This window comes from Alligator mississippiensis, chromosome 1 (assembly GCF_030867095.1).
Source record: "Alligator mississippiensis isolate rAllMis1 chromosome 1, rAllMis1, whole genome shotgun sequence".
Taxonomy (NCBI): Eukaryota; Metazoa; Chordata; order Crocodylia; family Alligatoridae; genus Alligator; species Alligator mississippiensis.
The window spans coordinates 313,120,906-313,137,798 of NC_081824.1; the positions used below are offsets into that span (position 1 = coordinate 313,120,906).

Below are 16,893 nucleotides of genomic sequence, written 5' to 3' on the forward strand. Positions count from 1 at the left end.
TATTCTTTCTCCCTCCTTCCCTCAAAGCATCTGTGGGCAATTTCTGTCTGCTAGCTAATAGCAACAAAAAAAGTCAAAATACCTGTGTGAAATATATGCACAGATGTATAGTATGTATGCTGATTATGGTCCATCTGTAGAACATGTGTCAGCTAGTTGACAGTAAGAGCCAATGACTAGATTTCCAAAGGTATCTAGGCTCTTTCATTGAAATCAATAGGAATTAGTCACCTAAGCTAAATATCTGGGCCCAAATCCTAGAGTTTTCACTCAGCCACTATCCAGGCTCCTATTCAGATAAAATTCATTAGCTTGAGTAAGAATTTGGCAAGGACTTTAAAGTTTGAGTCTGCACAGGGAAAGAAATGAATCTGACAGAGGGAGAGGAAAAGTAAGTGTTATTGAGGGACAAATCTGGTTCTCTGTGGAGAACCCCCCCTCAAAGAAACTGTTCTAACTGATGCTTTTCTATGTCCTGCACTCATACGTCTACTGGGGGAAGGCACATCGGTAACAATGCATGCACTGGTGTCACTCAGTACTGATGAGATAATGCCTCAAATACCAGCCAATTCATTTTTAGCTTGAGCTTACTGCCAAGTCTTTTGTAGGTCTATATCCATGTTACTCCATTAAAATCTGGCTTCTGTTTCATGTGGAAACACATCTATGCTCTGTATCCTACTAACAGTTCTGTGTAAAAGAGCAAGTATTTAAAATACACTTCGCAAAGGATGATACTTGCTATATGAAAAATAGAAGAAATGTCCCATTAAAACAAAGAAGAGAGAGAAATACCTAAGTATAATGCATTTTTTCATGATTTATTAACATTAACTTCCAGAATTATGATTTATTCACATTAACTTTCAACATCAAGTATATTGCCCTGATTTATGCATGCTGCATGTAAAAGTTCTTATTAGTGAATCTTAGATTTTAAAGTTCTGATTTAGTATGTTAGTTTATGAATCTTCACGTTAAAATTTCAATTTAGAGCCCTGATTTATATACACTAGGTTTCATGCTATTTGTGAAGCATAATATTAAAACTCTGATTTAATATGATAGTTACTGTAAGGAGCATTAGTGTAATAAAATATGCAATACCCAAGAGACTTAGATAAAACCTATCAATGATTCTTCTACTGTATCTGGGGCTAGATTTTTTTAGCTTCGACTTCAGTGGAGATATACTGTTTTACACCATTTGACAATCTGGCTCTTTATTTGTGTTATGCAGATATTGTCAGAAGCATTACATTTTGAATAGCATAATAAAAATAGGAGGCAGTGGAGTTACATTAAAATATAACAGAACTCTTAACCCTGTTCAACAGGATTGTATACAAGAAAACCAACATTTTCAAGAAGAGTCACTTGACTCTGCTTTCCACTTTTTACAAATCATTATTGGCTAGTCAGCCAAAGAAAATATGCCTAATGCAGTTTTATGAATGCACACACACTTGTGGACGTATGTTATAGATTCTCTGCTAGACAAATTAACATATATGTCAAGTAAATAAGCTGTATGAATAGTCATCAACATTCTTTTAAAAAAACTCATAAGCCTATTTTTGATGTGGGTAATATTTCATGGTTTTGGTTTAGTTTGCACTGCAGTCTGGCCACTTTATTGTATTGTTAATCTTTCCCACATAATCTAGAGCAATAAATTAAAATCATCTTTTGTTTTCTACAGCCAGTATGAGTTAGCCAAGCAGCAAACATTAAATCACCCTCCCATATAAGAAGTGAAATTGTAAGGTTCCAGGCTGAATTGTAGTTACATGTTGTTAGTAAATCTCCACAACAATCACCCACCTGCATTTATTTCTTCTAGAGCCAAATCCAGTAACACAGCTGAAAGTCAGAGTAGCTGACTTTGTGCTGGTCAGCTTTCAGCAGGGTTGGCCTAGGAGGCCTGTGTCCTTTCTCTTTTCTTGGCCTTAGCTATGGAGTAGTCACAGAACCACTACCAAATAAAGAAGCTCTTTGTTACTCTTCTCCAGGTGCAAGGAAGACTCGGAGGTTGGTGGGGAAGTTTGGAGGTTCCCTACACTCTGACCTATCACATCGGTATTTTGTACCCACATCTGTCTTCTAAGTAACCCCTTACCTGTTGATTTTTTGCCCACAATTGGTTCAGTCACTATTTTTCACTTAAAGAAAACTGTCTGTGAAGAGATGTAAACACTCTCCTAATGAGTTTCATTGTAATGAAAAACATATCTTCTTTATTCTGAACAGACTATTTTTTTCAAAAGAATAGAGCTCTGTATACCTTGCCAGTTCACAGACTAGTGGGAAAGTGCTATAAATAGAGTAGCCCTCAAGAGGCAAGCAAAAGAGCAGTAAAACAGTAATAGAACATTCTGGGTAAGCCCATTCCTATGGTCTAACCAAGTACAAAAGGACAACAAAACTGTTGAGATCATCTGTCTCTTAATTTTTCTATTTCCAAATGTGCTATAACCTTCTTCCCAGATCCCCTTTCCCTTTCTATTGATATGACTATACTTCTAAGATGCCCAGTGACACTGGGCTAAAGACAACACCTAATAAGACTAAGGGGTGAAGTCCTCCGGCAGTAGAACATACCTACTGCATCTGGGGTCTTGTTGCAAAGTCCATTGAAGTCACTGGAAAAAACTCTTGTGAACCTAAACAGAAATAGAGACGTAAAAGAAATTCTGCATGGGTTTTTGTAGCACATCTGATTGCTGGAGTGAAGTGGTAAACTAAATATCACTTTTCTTCTTCCAAACCCTAATGTATTCCTATAGATCTGTACATTAACAAACATAATGTAAGTAGTACTGTCCTTACCCTGGGGCATTCTATTAGCCAAAAATGTAATTTTCCTTTGTTTCAGAGCTTTTAATTAGATTATATTCTACAATCTGTCTTTCTTTTTCTTCTATGCGTTTTCCACCCTGCTTACTTCCCATGGTGATTGAGCCTGCCTATACACATTCAAATCATCCAGATCAACTCTCCCAGGTTTATCTTCCTGAGAAAAAAACCTGACCTGTACAGAAGTTCAGACAGAGAAGCAAAGAGCCTGCAGTGTGGATGCCGGGCTTCCAGAGCTCCACAGAGCACACAGCCTAGAAAGCTTTGAAGCATTTTTTAAATCAATGTAGTCAGGGATCAGCAGGGTCAGGGAAGCTGGGGGCAGGGTCTGTACCATGCACAGAAGAGTCATATAAGCTTTTCCCTCCCCCATGCTGTGTTTGAGCCCAGCTAAGATTGGGCAGGGAGTATTATACTTGTATGCTTCCACACACCCAGGTGATTCAGGCAGGGAACAAGCCAAAAGCAAAACATACCCCATAAGTGCTTTAATATGGGGCTTTTAGTCTGAAGCACTTAGGGTACATGTTCTCCTTCCTGCTTGGGAGAGACTGATGCACACTCTCCCTCACCCTATGGGAGACAGGAGGAAAGAAAACAAAGTACATTGGGATTGCAGAGGTCATCTCTGCATCTGCTGCCTATACAGAAGTTTTGTCTCCCGAGAAGTATTCTCTGGGGAGCCACTTTATTTAGGTTGTTCTTGAGTTATTTTCTCCCAGAGTGGTCTCTTTTACTCGGGGAGAAAAATTATGAACTTCTGTACATTTGTGGTTTCTCCCGAGAGATCAGGGACTCTCTCCAGAGAAAGTGAACATCTTTCCATGCTTTCTGCCTCGGTCCAGCAATGCACGCCCAAGCATAATTTTGATGAGTTATTCTTTCCCTACTTTATTTGTGGAAGTCATGGATCACATTGAAAAATATTTCACCAGTATAGTTGGGGGGGGGGGGCGTGTATCTAGAACTCATTGTATAACTCATTTCAGCTTGAACTAATATTTAAACACCAAATCTGGTGACAGGAGATGTATCATAATACCATATCTAGGATATTAAACTGCATTGCCAGCTCTGTGATCTGTGCTAACAGCTGACTTAGTCTTTCAGATCAGTTTTTCAATTAATCTGATTCTTTGTGACATCACAATGTTGAGCTCTTATGTCATAGACCAATCTGAGTAGTCATCAATGTCTCGATATCTTGTTGGAAGGAGGGGTCAAGTGAGGTTCCCCAGGGGTCTGTCCTGGATCTGGTATTGCTAAACTTCTTCCTTAAAGTTTTGGATTATGGGATCGAGTGTATGCTTAGTAGACAACAACATGTTGGATGGAGTTGCAGACACTGGAAAGCAGGGCTAGGTTTCAGAATGACCTGGAGAGCCTGGAGAAATGGTCCACAATAAATCAGATGAGATTTAACCAGGGCAAGTACAAAGTCCTGTACTTGGGATGAAATAATTGAATGCACAAATACAGATTGAGGTATGGCTGGCTAGGCTGCAGTTCTGCAGAGAAGGGCTCGGGGCTTATGGTAAATCTGCTGCCTACTGTAGGCTACAATAGTGCTACAGTAGATGATGAATTTGAGCCAGCAGTATGCTATTGTTGCAAAGAAAGCAAATAGCATACAGGGTTGTATTAAGAGGCGTGTCACTTGCAAATTAAAATAAGTTATTCTTCTGCTTTATTCAACACTTACCTAGAGTACTGTGCTCAGGTTTGGGCCCCACATTTAAAAAAGGATGTGAACATATTGGAATGCATTCCAGCACAGAGCTACAAAAATCTTTAGGGGACAGGGAAGCAAGATTTATGAGGAAAGTCTGAAAGAGCAAGGGTTTTTAAATCTGGGCAAGAGAGGACTGAGGGGATATTTGACAACAAGCTTGAAAGGTGATCATCACAGTGATGATGGAGATGGACTTGTCTCTGTAGCCATAGGGGACAGGACTAAAAGTACTGGCCTCAAGCTTCAGCAGAGGAAATTTAGGTTGGCAGTTAGAAAGAACTTCCTTACTTTGAGTATGATCAAACATTGGGACAGGCTCCCTGAGAAGTTGTGTAATCTCCATTCTTGGAAATTTTCAAGAGCAGACTGGACAGACACTTGGCTGGAATGGTTTAGTTAGGGACAATCCTACCTGAGCAAGGGACTAAATCATCTTGTAAGGTTCCTTGCAGCCCTAGTTTCCTATGATTTCTTATATAAGTTACTTTACATATATGTTAAGAAGCAGCTCATTACAGCAAGTAAGTTAGAAACTCAGGGCCAAATTCTTATTTCAGTTACACAGGTAACTGAGTAACTTTAACCTCAGTGTTAACTGATGTTGGGATCATATCTTCAAGGGTGCTAGAGAAATAATGTATTTAGCAACTCACAAGGTTAGAATTCATACTTGCTAATCTGTCTTTTTCCAGTCTCTTCAACTACATGGTAGATCTGCAGTCCTGTATTATTGAGCTCAATTTTAGCAATTTAGACCTTAGGCCTACAATTTGAAAAGAAGTAATTAGTATCATGAAGGCTCATCTGTCAAATTAAACTTGTGACCCAACAAAAATATTCTAAAAAGCAAACAGAGAAAACAAAGCCATGTTTAGCTCTTGATGAATTTAATCAAGAAAGACTTCAACAGATGTAGTTCAGCATTATTGTACTGATGAGATAAAAATCACATTTTCCTTTACCACTAAAACTATGCCATGCCAAAAAAAAAAAGTTAATGACAGAGCAAAAAGACATTTTTGTGTTTATGAATATGAATTAGAATGGGAAAATAATATTTCATATCCAAATCTTTGCATTTTTCCTAATAAGCAGCATTAAAACCCCAAGCTATTTTGCATGCAAGACATTTACTTGAATGTCTCCCATGTCAAACTCAGAACTTCATATAATTATTGGAACACCAAACCCGTTGCCACATGCTATATAATAATGGTGCTTTACTCCGTAGCTTGGCTAACAGCACTGCACAACAGTCACTCTAAACAGTCTTTTCAGGCATTGTCGGAGATGATTCTAGGACCAATAATTTCACCGTCACTGGAAGCCTTAATTAAATGTAAAAAAATAAAGAAATATATAAATAAAAAAAGAAAGAAAAGAAAAAGGCAGTGAGGACATGTTTAAAACCGCTGCTTTGTAAGCATGTGCTGTTGTGACCTACTAATGTGGACAGTGACTCAAACAAAATGTGATCTTGCAAAACAATGCTCAGTGTAACAATGTTGCAACAGAAAAGAGTGAATAATAATCCTGTAAGAAGTCATCTAAGCATTTGAGACGTATTCTTCTTACTTCTTAAAGCCTATGACTGTGATCCAAAGATCCTCAGTCCTATTGTTACCATAGTACAGAAAAACCTGTTAAGTGCCTGACTAGGGAGCCGTGCTCATGTTTTCTGGGTTAAACTGATCCTCAAATCATCGGTCAGGATGGGATTGTCTCCCAGGTCAGATTGGCAAGGACTGTTAAGGGCTATTTTATTTTATTTAATTTTCCTCTTTCTAATGTGGAGTGTGGCCCATGTCTAATGTGGGGTGTGGCCATCACTGCCTCACCGGCTTATTTTGCTTAACTGATTTCCTGCCATTGTGGAAGCCCAAAGTAGTAGCATTGCCCCTGTTACTATCTCTGCTACTTTAGGTTGTTATGGTTTGTTTTTTTTAGTAACAATTCTACCTCTGTTAGGCAGGGGATACATGCTTTGTGGCTGTGCTGTGAGGGACTTGAATGGATGTACTTGTGGACACTTTTGGACAAATATTTATATGACATGATATTATATTTATTGTATGATTGCTTGTGATATCAGGAGACTGGAGATCCCTTCAAGTCATATTTTCCTATGTACATCTGGAAGGACCCATTTATTCTTTTTCACAGTGACTACTCAGGGGCCTTTGAAGTTCTTGGTTCCAAGCAGTACAGCAGCCTCCTTGCCTCATCTCACCAATAAGGAGTCCCAGGAAAGAGGAAGAAGCAGGGTCAGAAGGAAAAATGACAGAAGGTGAGGTTTGGGGAAAAAAAGAAAGAGAGAGACAATTGGTTTATATGTAGGGCGAGGAAGAGGCAGGGAATAAGAGAAGATCAGAAGAGGAACTGAATGAAGAAGATCTGGAAAGAGATCAGGTAGAATATGTAAAACTGAAGGAGAATTGGGAAATTATTTCAAAAGCTTCAGATTATCACATTACTTTATTTGCATATGAAACTGCACAAAATTTGGCAACTACAAAGATTTGTCGTAAACAAGATATAGTCAGCTTTGAAATTCATATTTTAAGCAAACAGATGTATTTCCATATGCTATTTATCATATATTAGATTATAAGTATTCAGAGAACTTAATCAAATACATTGGCTTTTACTATTTGCTAACTTTCTGTTAACTTGCAAGCTGAGCAATGAAATCCAATAGAGATACTTTTACTTTATTGCCCTTTTCATTTTCAGGTCTAGATCTTTCCAAATTAAGGTTGCACATGGTAAAGGGAATACTTATTACTAAAACAAATATTAGGATATTCAGGAAGTGTGCACTAGGATTTAAGAGGAAAATGGATTATTATGTTCCCATTGGTCATAGGTTTTGGAAAAGATTGCTTTTATATGAAGAGAAAATGTGGAAAAATTTTGAAGTGAAGATACTTTTAATATACAAAAAATTCGGGAAACGAAGAGATTGTTGATTAAATTTGCCAAAATTGAAAATGAAATGTGTGGTGAGTGAATAATCAAATAAGAATTAATGAATAAAAGCTCCTTATATTTTTTCTGTATTTGAAATGTTATAGTCAGAAGTCCTCTTCATGGAGGTGCATGAGGAAGTTAATCCAAATTATTTGTTTGAATATACAATGGCTTTCTTAAACTGAATTAAATCCCTTTGTAGAAATTACCATTTAGAATGGATCGGGTCTTAATTTGATTTAGTTTAATTCACTTCCAAAGTAAACGCAAGCTAAATTGAATTAAGGTCACTTTGAAAAACCCCACTCAAAGACCTAATGCCCTTTAATTCAGTTTTAAAAAAATAATTCAAATTAATTTTTTCTGTGTGTTCCCATGTAGACAACTTTTTGATTTGGTAGAATGGAGATGAGATGCCTCCACATAGCTCTGCAACTCCCAGTATAGGAGCTGTTCTTTCACCGGCAAATTCCCCTGTGGATCTTCAGTAGCCACCACAGGAGTTAACAATGTTTCAGCAGCTCACTATGGTTTCCCTTTAATGCTGACAAATTATTTATACTAACCCCAATATCACTGCCTCATCTAGAACTCACCTTTAAAACTGAGAGATAGTATATATAGAATTGAAATACAGGTCTGGAAAAATATCTTTATAATATGAGAGGTAGATGAAATTATTCTAATTTTATGCTGGAAGATTGTGAAGCTTTTTTTTTTTTTTCTTTTAAAGAATTTATGTAATACATGTACATTGGTACATCCCCAATATTGGCCCATTTTTTATTTCAGTGCTCACTCTTCTTGCCGGCATAATATTACAAGACAGGGAAATACATTCATTCAGAGAACTATCTCCTTTTTCTTTCCATCCCTCCTGCTTCCCTTGCTCACTATAGCCAATAGTGAAACAGAGCTGAAGTTGAGCAAGATCAGCTCCCTATTCATTATTCCACATTCTTACAGAAGGAATAGAACTTTTGAGATTAATTTTCAGGGCAACAACAGATTTAGGAAAAGCTCCTACCCTGCAGTTTTAATTCTGTTTCCAAACCAGCTCTCTCCAACCAGCATACACCTCATACAACATTGTTTCTGATAAGGCTAGTTAAAAAATGAGAGGCTTTCCCTATTAGTATCTACACCTTCAATCTCAGATAATCACCCTCTCTGCATTACATACCAGTAATGTAAACTAACTATGAAACTAACTATGAAACTAGTAAGATTGATTTCAATGAGACTATTCACAATGCATAAAATAAAACATGTGCATAAGTCTTTGTGGAGTATAGTTATCAGTTACAAAACAAAGCTGTTTACATGTTAAATACCAACTATCTTCAATGAAGTTATAAGTTCATGCATATGGAGGAAGAAATGCTAGAGTTGATTGTTAGAAAATATTAACTCCAATAATAGCTTACTTTAGCAAAATAGCTTTTACCACTGAATATTGTACTAAAAGTGCATGGACATTTACTTTGTATTGTCTTGGTATGCAGAATCACTTATTAATGCAGAAACTGGTAAAAAAAAAAAAAGGAAGATTTTTTTTTTCAAAATTTGCAAAATTCAAAAAAATTACCACAAAGTAAACTTTCAGGATTTAGGGACCTATTATTTTTTTAACCACTATCACTGGTGAGAGGATTTGCCTCTAGAGGACAATCCCCTGGAGGCCACTCTGACCCTATTGTCTTGCTGGTCTTTTGGGCCACTGCCCTAAGCTTGCCTGGAATTCCTTGATGGACAATTAATAATTATGAAAAGCTACTCTCGGAGACCTCAGTAAGCCTTGGGTACTTTACTCTGTTTTGCTCAGTGCCAAAAGGTCTGGAAAGGGAACTGGATAATGTCTGGTGGTATAGTGTTTGGAGCATGGTGTAGGGAAGTCATACACAAATCCCTGGGCAACCATATTTTGGCCCCAGTCTCTGAGGAAGGCATTACTCTTTTTCTCTGCCTCATTACTGCAGGCCTATCAGCCCTGCCTCTTTGGTTCAGACCCTAATTGTGGTCTCAAGCCTCCCTCATAGCCATGTCCATGCCACACATGTCTTTCCTTTATCAGTTTTTCTCACCCTACCTGAGCTCACTGAGGTCACTGTCCTGCCCCCAAGCCCAATGAGCCCTGGCCTTTGCAGGTCTGTCCCCAACTGCAAAATTGCCCCAGGGCACCTATCCCTGTCTGAGTGTCAGCTCACTGATCACTTACTTGCCTTGTGGGCTTCATCTCATTCCACACACCAGAGCCTGGGTCCTTACCGCTTCTACCTGTTCACTAAGTCCCTGGCCCTGTCTCAGTTTCAGCCCATGCAGCCCACTCAGTCCCAGACCTTTGCAGGACTCTATCTTGGCTTTGGCTTCTTATGGTATGGAGTGCCTCCCCAGCCTTCCACCTGTCGCATACAAAATCACCACTTTTAGTCACTCCCTGCTCACAAGTCAGAACTTAAAACTCTAAAGAGGAACAACTATAGTACAAAACTGCTTACTTCTCTGAGGTGCTCAGGAGAATTCTTTCTTCTCACAGGATCAGGACCATTCTGAGCCTCTAGTGCTGGCTCAGGCTTCTATGACCTTTTTCTTCCCTCTTCTAGATACCTGACCTCATAATAGGGGCCAGGCTCTGCTACTTATCTCAGTCAGCAACCCAGCATTCTTCTGTTTGTAGGCTCTGACACCTATGTGCTACTAGCACCTACTACCTTTTGCAGTTAACCTGTGACACTTTTTCTGCCTAACTAACAGGGGTTCCCTAGCCCTTTGTTATTGGCCTCCTATGTTCTCACTTCACATTCAGATAAGTTCTGCCTTCAGATGTCTAGCAAACTAACTTGCCCTTTCTGCTACTACATCCTTCAGTAGTATTGTCCAGGTTTAAAAAGGCAGGCGGATCACACTATTGAAAATGCACATGGCTATCATAGGTAGTAAGTTACAGAAGCCATTTGCCCTTCCCATACATCTCAGTGACAAAAGCAACATGTGCCAGCCTAACTGTACTGGCAATTTCATGGTAACTTAGCTGTTCATATCACTTTCACTGCTAGGACCAGGCAGAACTTTACTGTCAGCATACTGTGAGCACTCCCTCTCGGTGTCCAGGGAGCGCAAGCCTCTTCCCAGTGGAGGCACTGCACTGTGGGTAGGAGTGGGCATCAGAGGTGCTGTGGACTGCGGGGGGTGAACAGCAGTACCAGGACTTGGAACTGTGGCCATAGGCCCCCAAACTCCCCTAGCACCACCACTGCTCATCCCATGCCATCCGCTGCAGCTTTCCTCACCCCACAGTGCAGCACACCACTGGGAAGAGGCTTGCACTCTGGGACACCATGACAGGGGGTGCTGCTCCCATCAAGGGCCCTGCCCCTCACCATTCCAGCAGCAGGGTGGGGGTGTGGGTAGAGGCTGGTCAGCAGCCCCCTTAGGTGAGGCAGCAGGGAGGGGGGGTTATTCCCCCCTCCTCCCTGACTCTGGAGGGGGTAGGAGGGGGCTTATCCCACCACTCACCCCACACAGAGAATTATGAGTGGTGGCAGTTGGGGTGGGCTTACCCCAGCTGTGGTCCCCTGGGGCAGAAGATACAGAAAGGGGAATAATCCCCCTGCCTCAGGGGCCATGCCAGCCAGAGGGAAGCACTTGGGTCTATGCCGGTGAGACAGGGAGGGGGAAATTAAACCCTTCCCTGGCCAGTTCACTCCATCCTACTGCCCGGGCTGGCCACACCCCTGCCGCTGGGGCAGCCAGTGGAGAAATGTATGCTAGGTCTGTGCTGGTGGGATAGGGGAGGGAGATGGGAGAATAAATGTCTTCCCTGCTCCCTTCCAGGGCCAGCATCTGGCTAGGCCCCCATCCCTGCCTGTCTCTGCTCGAGCTAGGGAGCAGAAGGGTGAGGCCAGCCCTGTTTCACTGGAGCAGAGAGCCCTGCCCAGCCCAGACAGCATGTCGGGATGCTGGGGGACTGTGGTTTAACTTAAACCAGGAAGGGTTCTGGGATAGAAGTTACATAAGCTGTTTTGAGCTCAATCAGTTAAACCTGATACTACATTCAGTCAGGTTTATCTCAAACTGGTTTCAGCCATTTTGAAACTGCTTTATGTACACTGAACTTGTGTTCTGTTACAGGTTTAACCAGTTTCTGATCACTTAAACCAGTTTATGTGTAACTTCCATCCCGAGCCCCTCTGCTCCCTTTCCCCCATCCCATTCCAAAAACAGTGACAAACTGGGAGGCAGTGCAGACACAAGTTACAGAAGTTGCTCTGATTTGAAACATCTTTGTCTAACCCCCTCCTGCAATGGGGGTTCAGATTTTTGCCCAACCAGACATTTTTGAAGCAGCCTACGCCATGCAATTATGTCTGGTCACAGCTATAGAGTACTTTCTGTAACCAAATCAGACAGAAGTGTCACTTCTGTCTGTCTGATTAGATTATTTAATTTTGACATGAATTATTCATTTTCAAATGCTGTCCAGTTATGGGTAACAAAAGCAAGTGCACAGATTTAGAAAACATAAATATCAATATAGTTTTATCAACCAAACTGAGTACCATAAACATTTTAAAGGATCCATGAAATAAAATATATATATATATTTTTAAAGATTGCCTATTGAAGGAGAAAATAACATAACAAGAGACATTGTTCTCATTGGAGACTCATGCCATATAAATAGTTTTCAACCATATAGATTTACAATTCTGATTTTAATCCATTTGAACAATTTACCTTCGTAGGGGCAAAATGGTAAATTCCAACAATTTCTATTTAACTTGAAAAAAGTCTCAGTGAATCTTAACAAAGAAGGCATCTACTACTTATAAAAGCTCAATTTACCTGCATTCTTCACTAAGCTGTATACTTTTTGATTCCAGAAAATGATGATTTATTGAGTAGAGTAAATTAAAGAAAATCAAGAAAATGAATCACAGCAAAAATTCAAAAAACGTCTCAATGTATTGTATTTTCAGAGAAAGTCAATCATATGATGTCTTACCACTGTCACAAAAAGTAAATATGCATTGGGGATTACTCACTAGGGATACAGATATACGTCTTCTAAACAGGAAACTGTAATATTATACATAAGCAATTTTTTATAATATATTTTGTTTATATTAAATAACCATACCTAATAGATTACTTGTGTCCTATTAATTTTAATGCAAAAATGTCTCTAAAAGTCAATAGTGCTGAATAGTATTTGAGCTACAAAACTGTAGAATTACTAAGGACAGTTTAGCACTACTCCTGTCAGTCCAAGCTTGATAATTTTTGTTTTGTGCTACCAAATAAAATGCACACTTACTTCAGATTCTCATAGAGCAGGAACTGATTCCTACCTAGTTTCAGCTGGCATTATCTCAATAGAACTGTACTGATTTACAGCATCTGGGTGTCTGATTGGTAATTGAGAAGTTTGAAGTTTGACAGAACCTTTGAAGTTTTGTTTAGCATTTTTAGCCAATGAATATATGAAAGGTGGGGGTTTCCCACTTCCTGGGCAAGTATTGGGCTACAAGGGAGAGGGCCTTCCTCCTGCCCACTCACAATGATCATAGAGGATCTCAAACTGTACATACATTTGCAGTTACATGGCTGAGTACCCATCACTTGGGCAGGTCAATGGTTAACAGGGTCTGCCTCCAAGCTGCTCAGTACAGGAAAGAATGAAATGCTTCTGGACATATCCAGAAACAAAATTTTAGATGTCTAAGAATTTTAGAAGGACTTCAGTGTCAAAGATATACCTAAAATACCTCTAGGGTTTTATGTCAGTTAAACAGCAGTTTTCAGGATCACAATTTTGGGAGGAGAAGCCTAAAAATTAACTTGGATCCTCCCCCCTCTCCCCCGCCACTAGACTTTCTCTGGGCATCTGTCCTCCAGGTTTAGAACAAGGATAATGGTGCTTCCAGGTATCACAGTGGGAGTTGTGAAGATGAATTCATTAAAGATTTTGAGGCATTCAGATACTACAGAGGGAGAGGTCATATAAATACTTGAGAAAGAAAATGCAAGCCCTTGTTATCTGGTGTCAAGACTGACATATGTGCCCCTTAAGACATGAGCACTTAAATGTCTGTTTCAGAAAAAAACCTGTAAAAATATTTTTTTTTGCCTGGCATGCTGTAATTAAAAATGTTTTTCACTTTTCTGCCTGGCCTAATCATCCCACCTCTATTTTTACCTAATGGTATGTTTCCCTCCAACCCTCCCTCCCCCTTTCAGTATAACCTTTATACCTCACTTGGTTAATTAAAGCTGCTTTTTAAGCAATCTACTAATTCAGCCTTGCAAATTAATATCAGTGGGCAATATATTTGGAGCCAGCTGTTCAATATAAGTTGTTTCATCATATGCTAATGTTTTTTCATCATTTATTCAGGTTTTATGTATTTTTATATTCTGGTGGAGGTCAGTACTAGATGTGTCCAAGCAGTTTCTCATGTTCTGAAGCAAATGGATGATTAAACAGCTATTTTAGTATCATCTGTGCATTCTCCTTCCAAATAATGTATCCTGTACTACACTGCACTCAGGTTTAAAGTCCCTACATAGTGCAGTGATAATGCAGGGAGTATGGCTTGCCAGGTGGACCTGCAATATCAAGCAAAACTTATAGGACAGCTGTGTTGGTATTATTCCTGAGGGTGTTCAAAGAGTAGGATTTATGCTGTACAGAAAAACAAAACCAAAATCCCATGGTGAAATTCTGGTCTTCCTCAAATCAATGATAAAATTCCACTTGAATTTAGGAAGTTGGGATTTTCTATTGCAAGACTGAAATCTTCTTGGGACAGAAGCTGAATTTTTGTTTCTTGCTCCTACACTGCATAGCACAGCATAGCTCCTTTGGGACCTTTAAGCCTTTCAGTAATACAAATTATTTTTATTAGTAGTAGTTGTTGTGGTAGTTACAGAAGACCAATATCTAATGGGCTATCATGTCAACTGCATAGTGACTTGCCCAAGGGTGTCTGTGGTGACACCCCTTAGTGGTCATCCTGCTCCTGCTCCCACTCTAGCTTCTCAGTATACTTTGCCACTATATCACCTACCATGTCTTGATATATATCACTTGGGAGGATGACTGAATCCTGGAGCACTCCTGAATGCCCATAGTCCCATGGTCATGACATCTGCCCTGTCCAACCTCCTTGGAGGGCAACATCTGCTCCAATAAGTGGCCTCCGTAAGCCACTCTTCTTGGAATTTCTTACCTTCTTTTTGGGTAACTTGATTGGCTTGCACCTTCTACTGACAACTTTGTGTCATTATTAACCCTAAGTATACATGCAAATGGAGGGGAAACCAGATGGAGTTAACTGCTTTTTGCTGCTGACCATATACTGCTTCTTGTCATTTTTATAATGTACCATGTGAAAATGTGACAATATATTTCATTTTAATGCCATTATATTGTGTCATGCTGGAATGAAAGACTATAAAAGTTATATGCAAAGTGCTTCACAATGGTGAATAAGTCAATCAAACATGTTGATCTGTCATTAAAACAACACAACAAAAATATAACCAAATTCGTTATATCTGACTATATTTTTTTGCTGCTCTGAGATGTCATTTAATTTCAAACATACAAATTGTTACTCACATCAAATAATTCTGGAAAAAAAGTAAAATTACTGGGCATATAAAGTTCAGACTATTAATTTAAACAAAATATATGGAAGTTTCATGATACATAACTTCTCAGCTTGACGAAAAGAATATTTCTGAGCTGAAGCAAAATGTGTGGTTAACTCTTCTACCCTGCTAGTATAAGGGCCCTGTACCATCACTTATATCCTACCTGAATTTGTCTACCAGTCATCAAGGGAGATTCCTGAGATGTCCAGAACAGAGAATCATATAACTGAGAGATCACTAAATTGAAAGCAAGTTGTCAGTATCATAATATATTCAATTATTGTAAAATAAATGTGTTTTAGTATAGGATTTATCTGGGCTCAAGGGGTTGGGAGCCCAGGTAGTCTTTTTTCTGTGCTCCCTGTTGCAGGCCATGGTCCCAGAAGGGAAGGATCCATTAAGCAAGTGAACTGGCAACTCCGATGCTGCTGCCACCAAGAAGGCTTTGGATCCTTGACCACGATGTTTACTTCAGGGAGAAAGGAAAGGGATGGCATCCACCTGATGTGGTGACCTCCTTGTGGCCAGGATGGCTGATATTCTGGACAGGGCTTTAAACAAAGATTGCTGGGGGATGGGGATACACAAATACAAATGTGTCCAGGGACCAACATACAATTAAGCCCTGTAGACAGGGTTACAGGGACAGCCACTGTTGTGGAGCTGAGGGAATACTTCTGCATCAGAGGGACAGGAAGATGAGGGCCTCAGTAGGAGGAGTCAGGTGTCTATATACTAATGCCAGGAGCATGGGAAACAAGCAGGAGGAGTTAGTTCTCCTATTCTCCAGTGTGCATTATGACCTAGTAGGGATTACAGATATCTGGAGAGGTTCATACACATGACTGGAGTGTAGCTATAGAGGGCTATACCCTACATAGAAGGGACTGGGTGGGGAAGAAAGGTGGGGGTGTTGCTTTCTATGTGGAAGAGCAATACAGCTCCTTGGATGGTGACATCAGCTCCAAAAATGGACAGCTTGAAACCCTCTGGGTCAGGTTGCAGGAAGGCCATGGCAAGAGAGACCTAACTGTAGGTGTACTACAAACCACCAAACCAGGGGGAGGAACTCAATCTGGAGTTCACTGGAGAATTGACTGAGGCTGCACGTGCATGTGACATGGTCATCATGGGCGATTTTAACTATCCAGACATGTCCTGGGAGGAACAGTCGTCCAAGCTGAATCAGTCGCGATCCTTCCTGACCTGTGCTGAGAAGCATTTCCTGACTCAGGAGGTGAATGAGCCAACCGGAGGTGATGCTAGACTTGGTCCTGATCTGGTGACCGACTTAAATATAGAGGGAAGTCTGGGCGATAGTGACCATAAAACCATCATGTTCACTGTCTGATGTAAGGTAGACAAATTGGATAGCAGGATTGAAGTCTTGGGCTTCAAAAATGCAAAATTCAACAAGTTTAGGCCACTAGTAGGGCAAGTGCTGCAGGACCAGGAACCAAAGGCAAAAGATGTGCAAGAAGAGTGGTTGTTCCTTAAGGACACAATCCTTAAAGCACAAAGGAAGTCCGTTCCTATGTGGAGAAAAGGTAACAGAAGGGCTGGGAAGCCCTCTTGGATAAACAGGGAAATCATGGTCCTCTTAAAAAAGAAGAAAGAAGCTTATAAACAATGGAAGCTTGGGGTGGGCCCCAAGGAGGACTATTCCACGATGG

At 40.0% G+C, this 16,893-nt stretch overlaps 1 long non-coding RNA gene across 2 annotated transcripts in view; it reads right to left on the bottom strand.

Moving 5' to 3' along the window:
- The window catches only part of LOC109282881 (uncharacterized), a 72,584-nt gene extending 59,618 nt beyond the window's left edge, over nt 1-12,966 (bottom strand). Inside the window, exon 1 of one of the 2 annotated variants that reach the window (XR_009459129.1) lies at nt 12,879-12,966. This is a non-coding gene — a long non-coding RNA (uncharacterized LOC109282881). Of the gene's footprint in view, nt 1-2,604; nt 2,667-12,878 lie in introns of those variants that run through there. The other variant, XR_009459130.1, reaches the window with a different exon arrangement.
- Nucleotides 12,967-16,893: the final 3,927 nt, after the last annotated feature.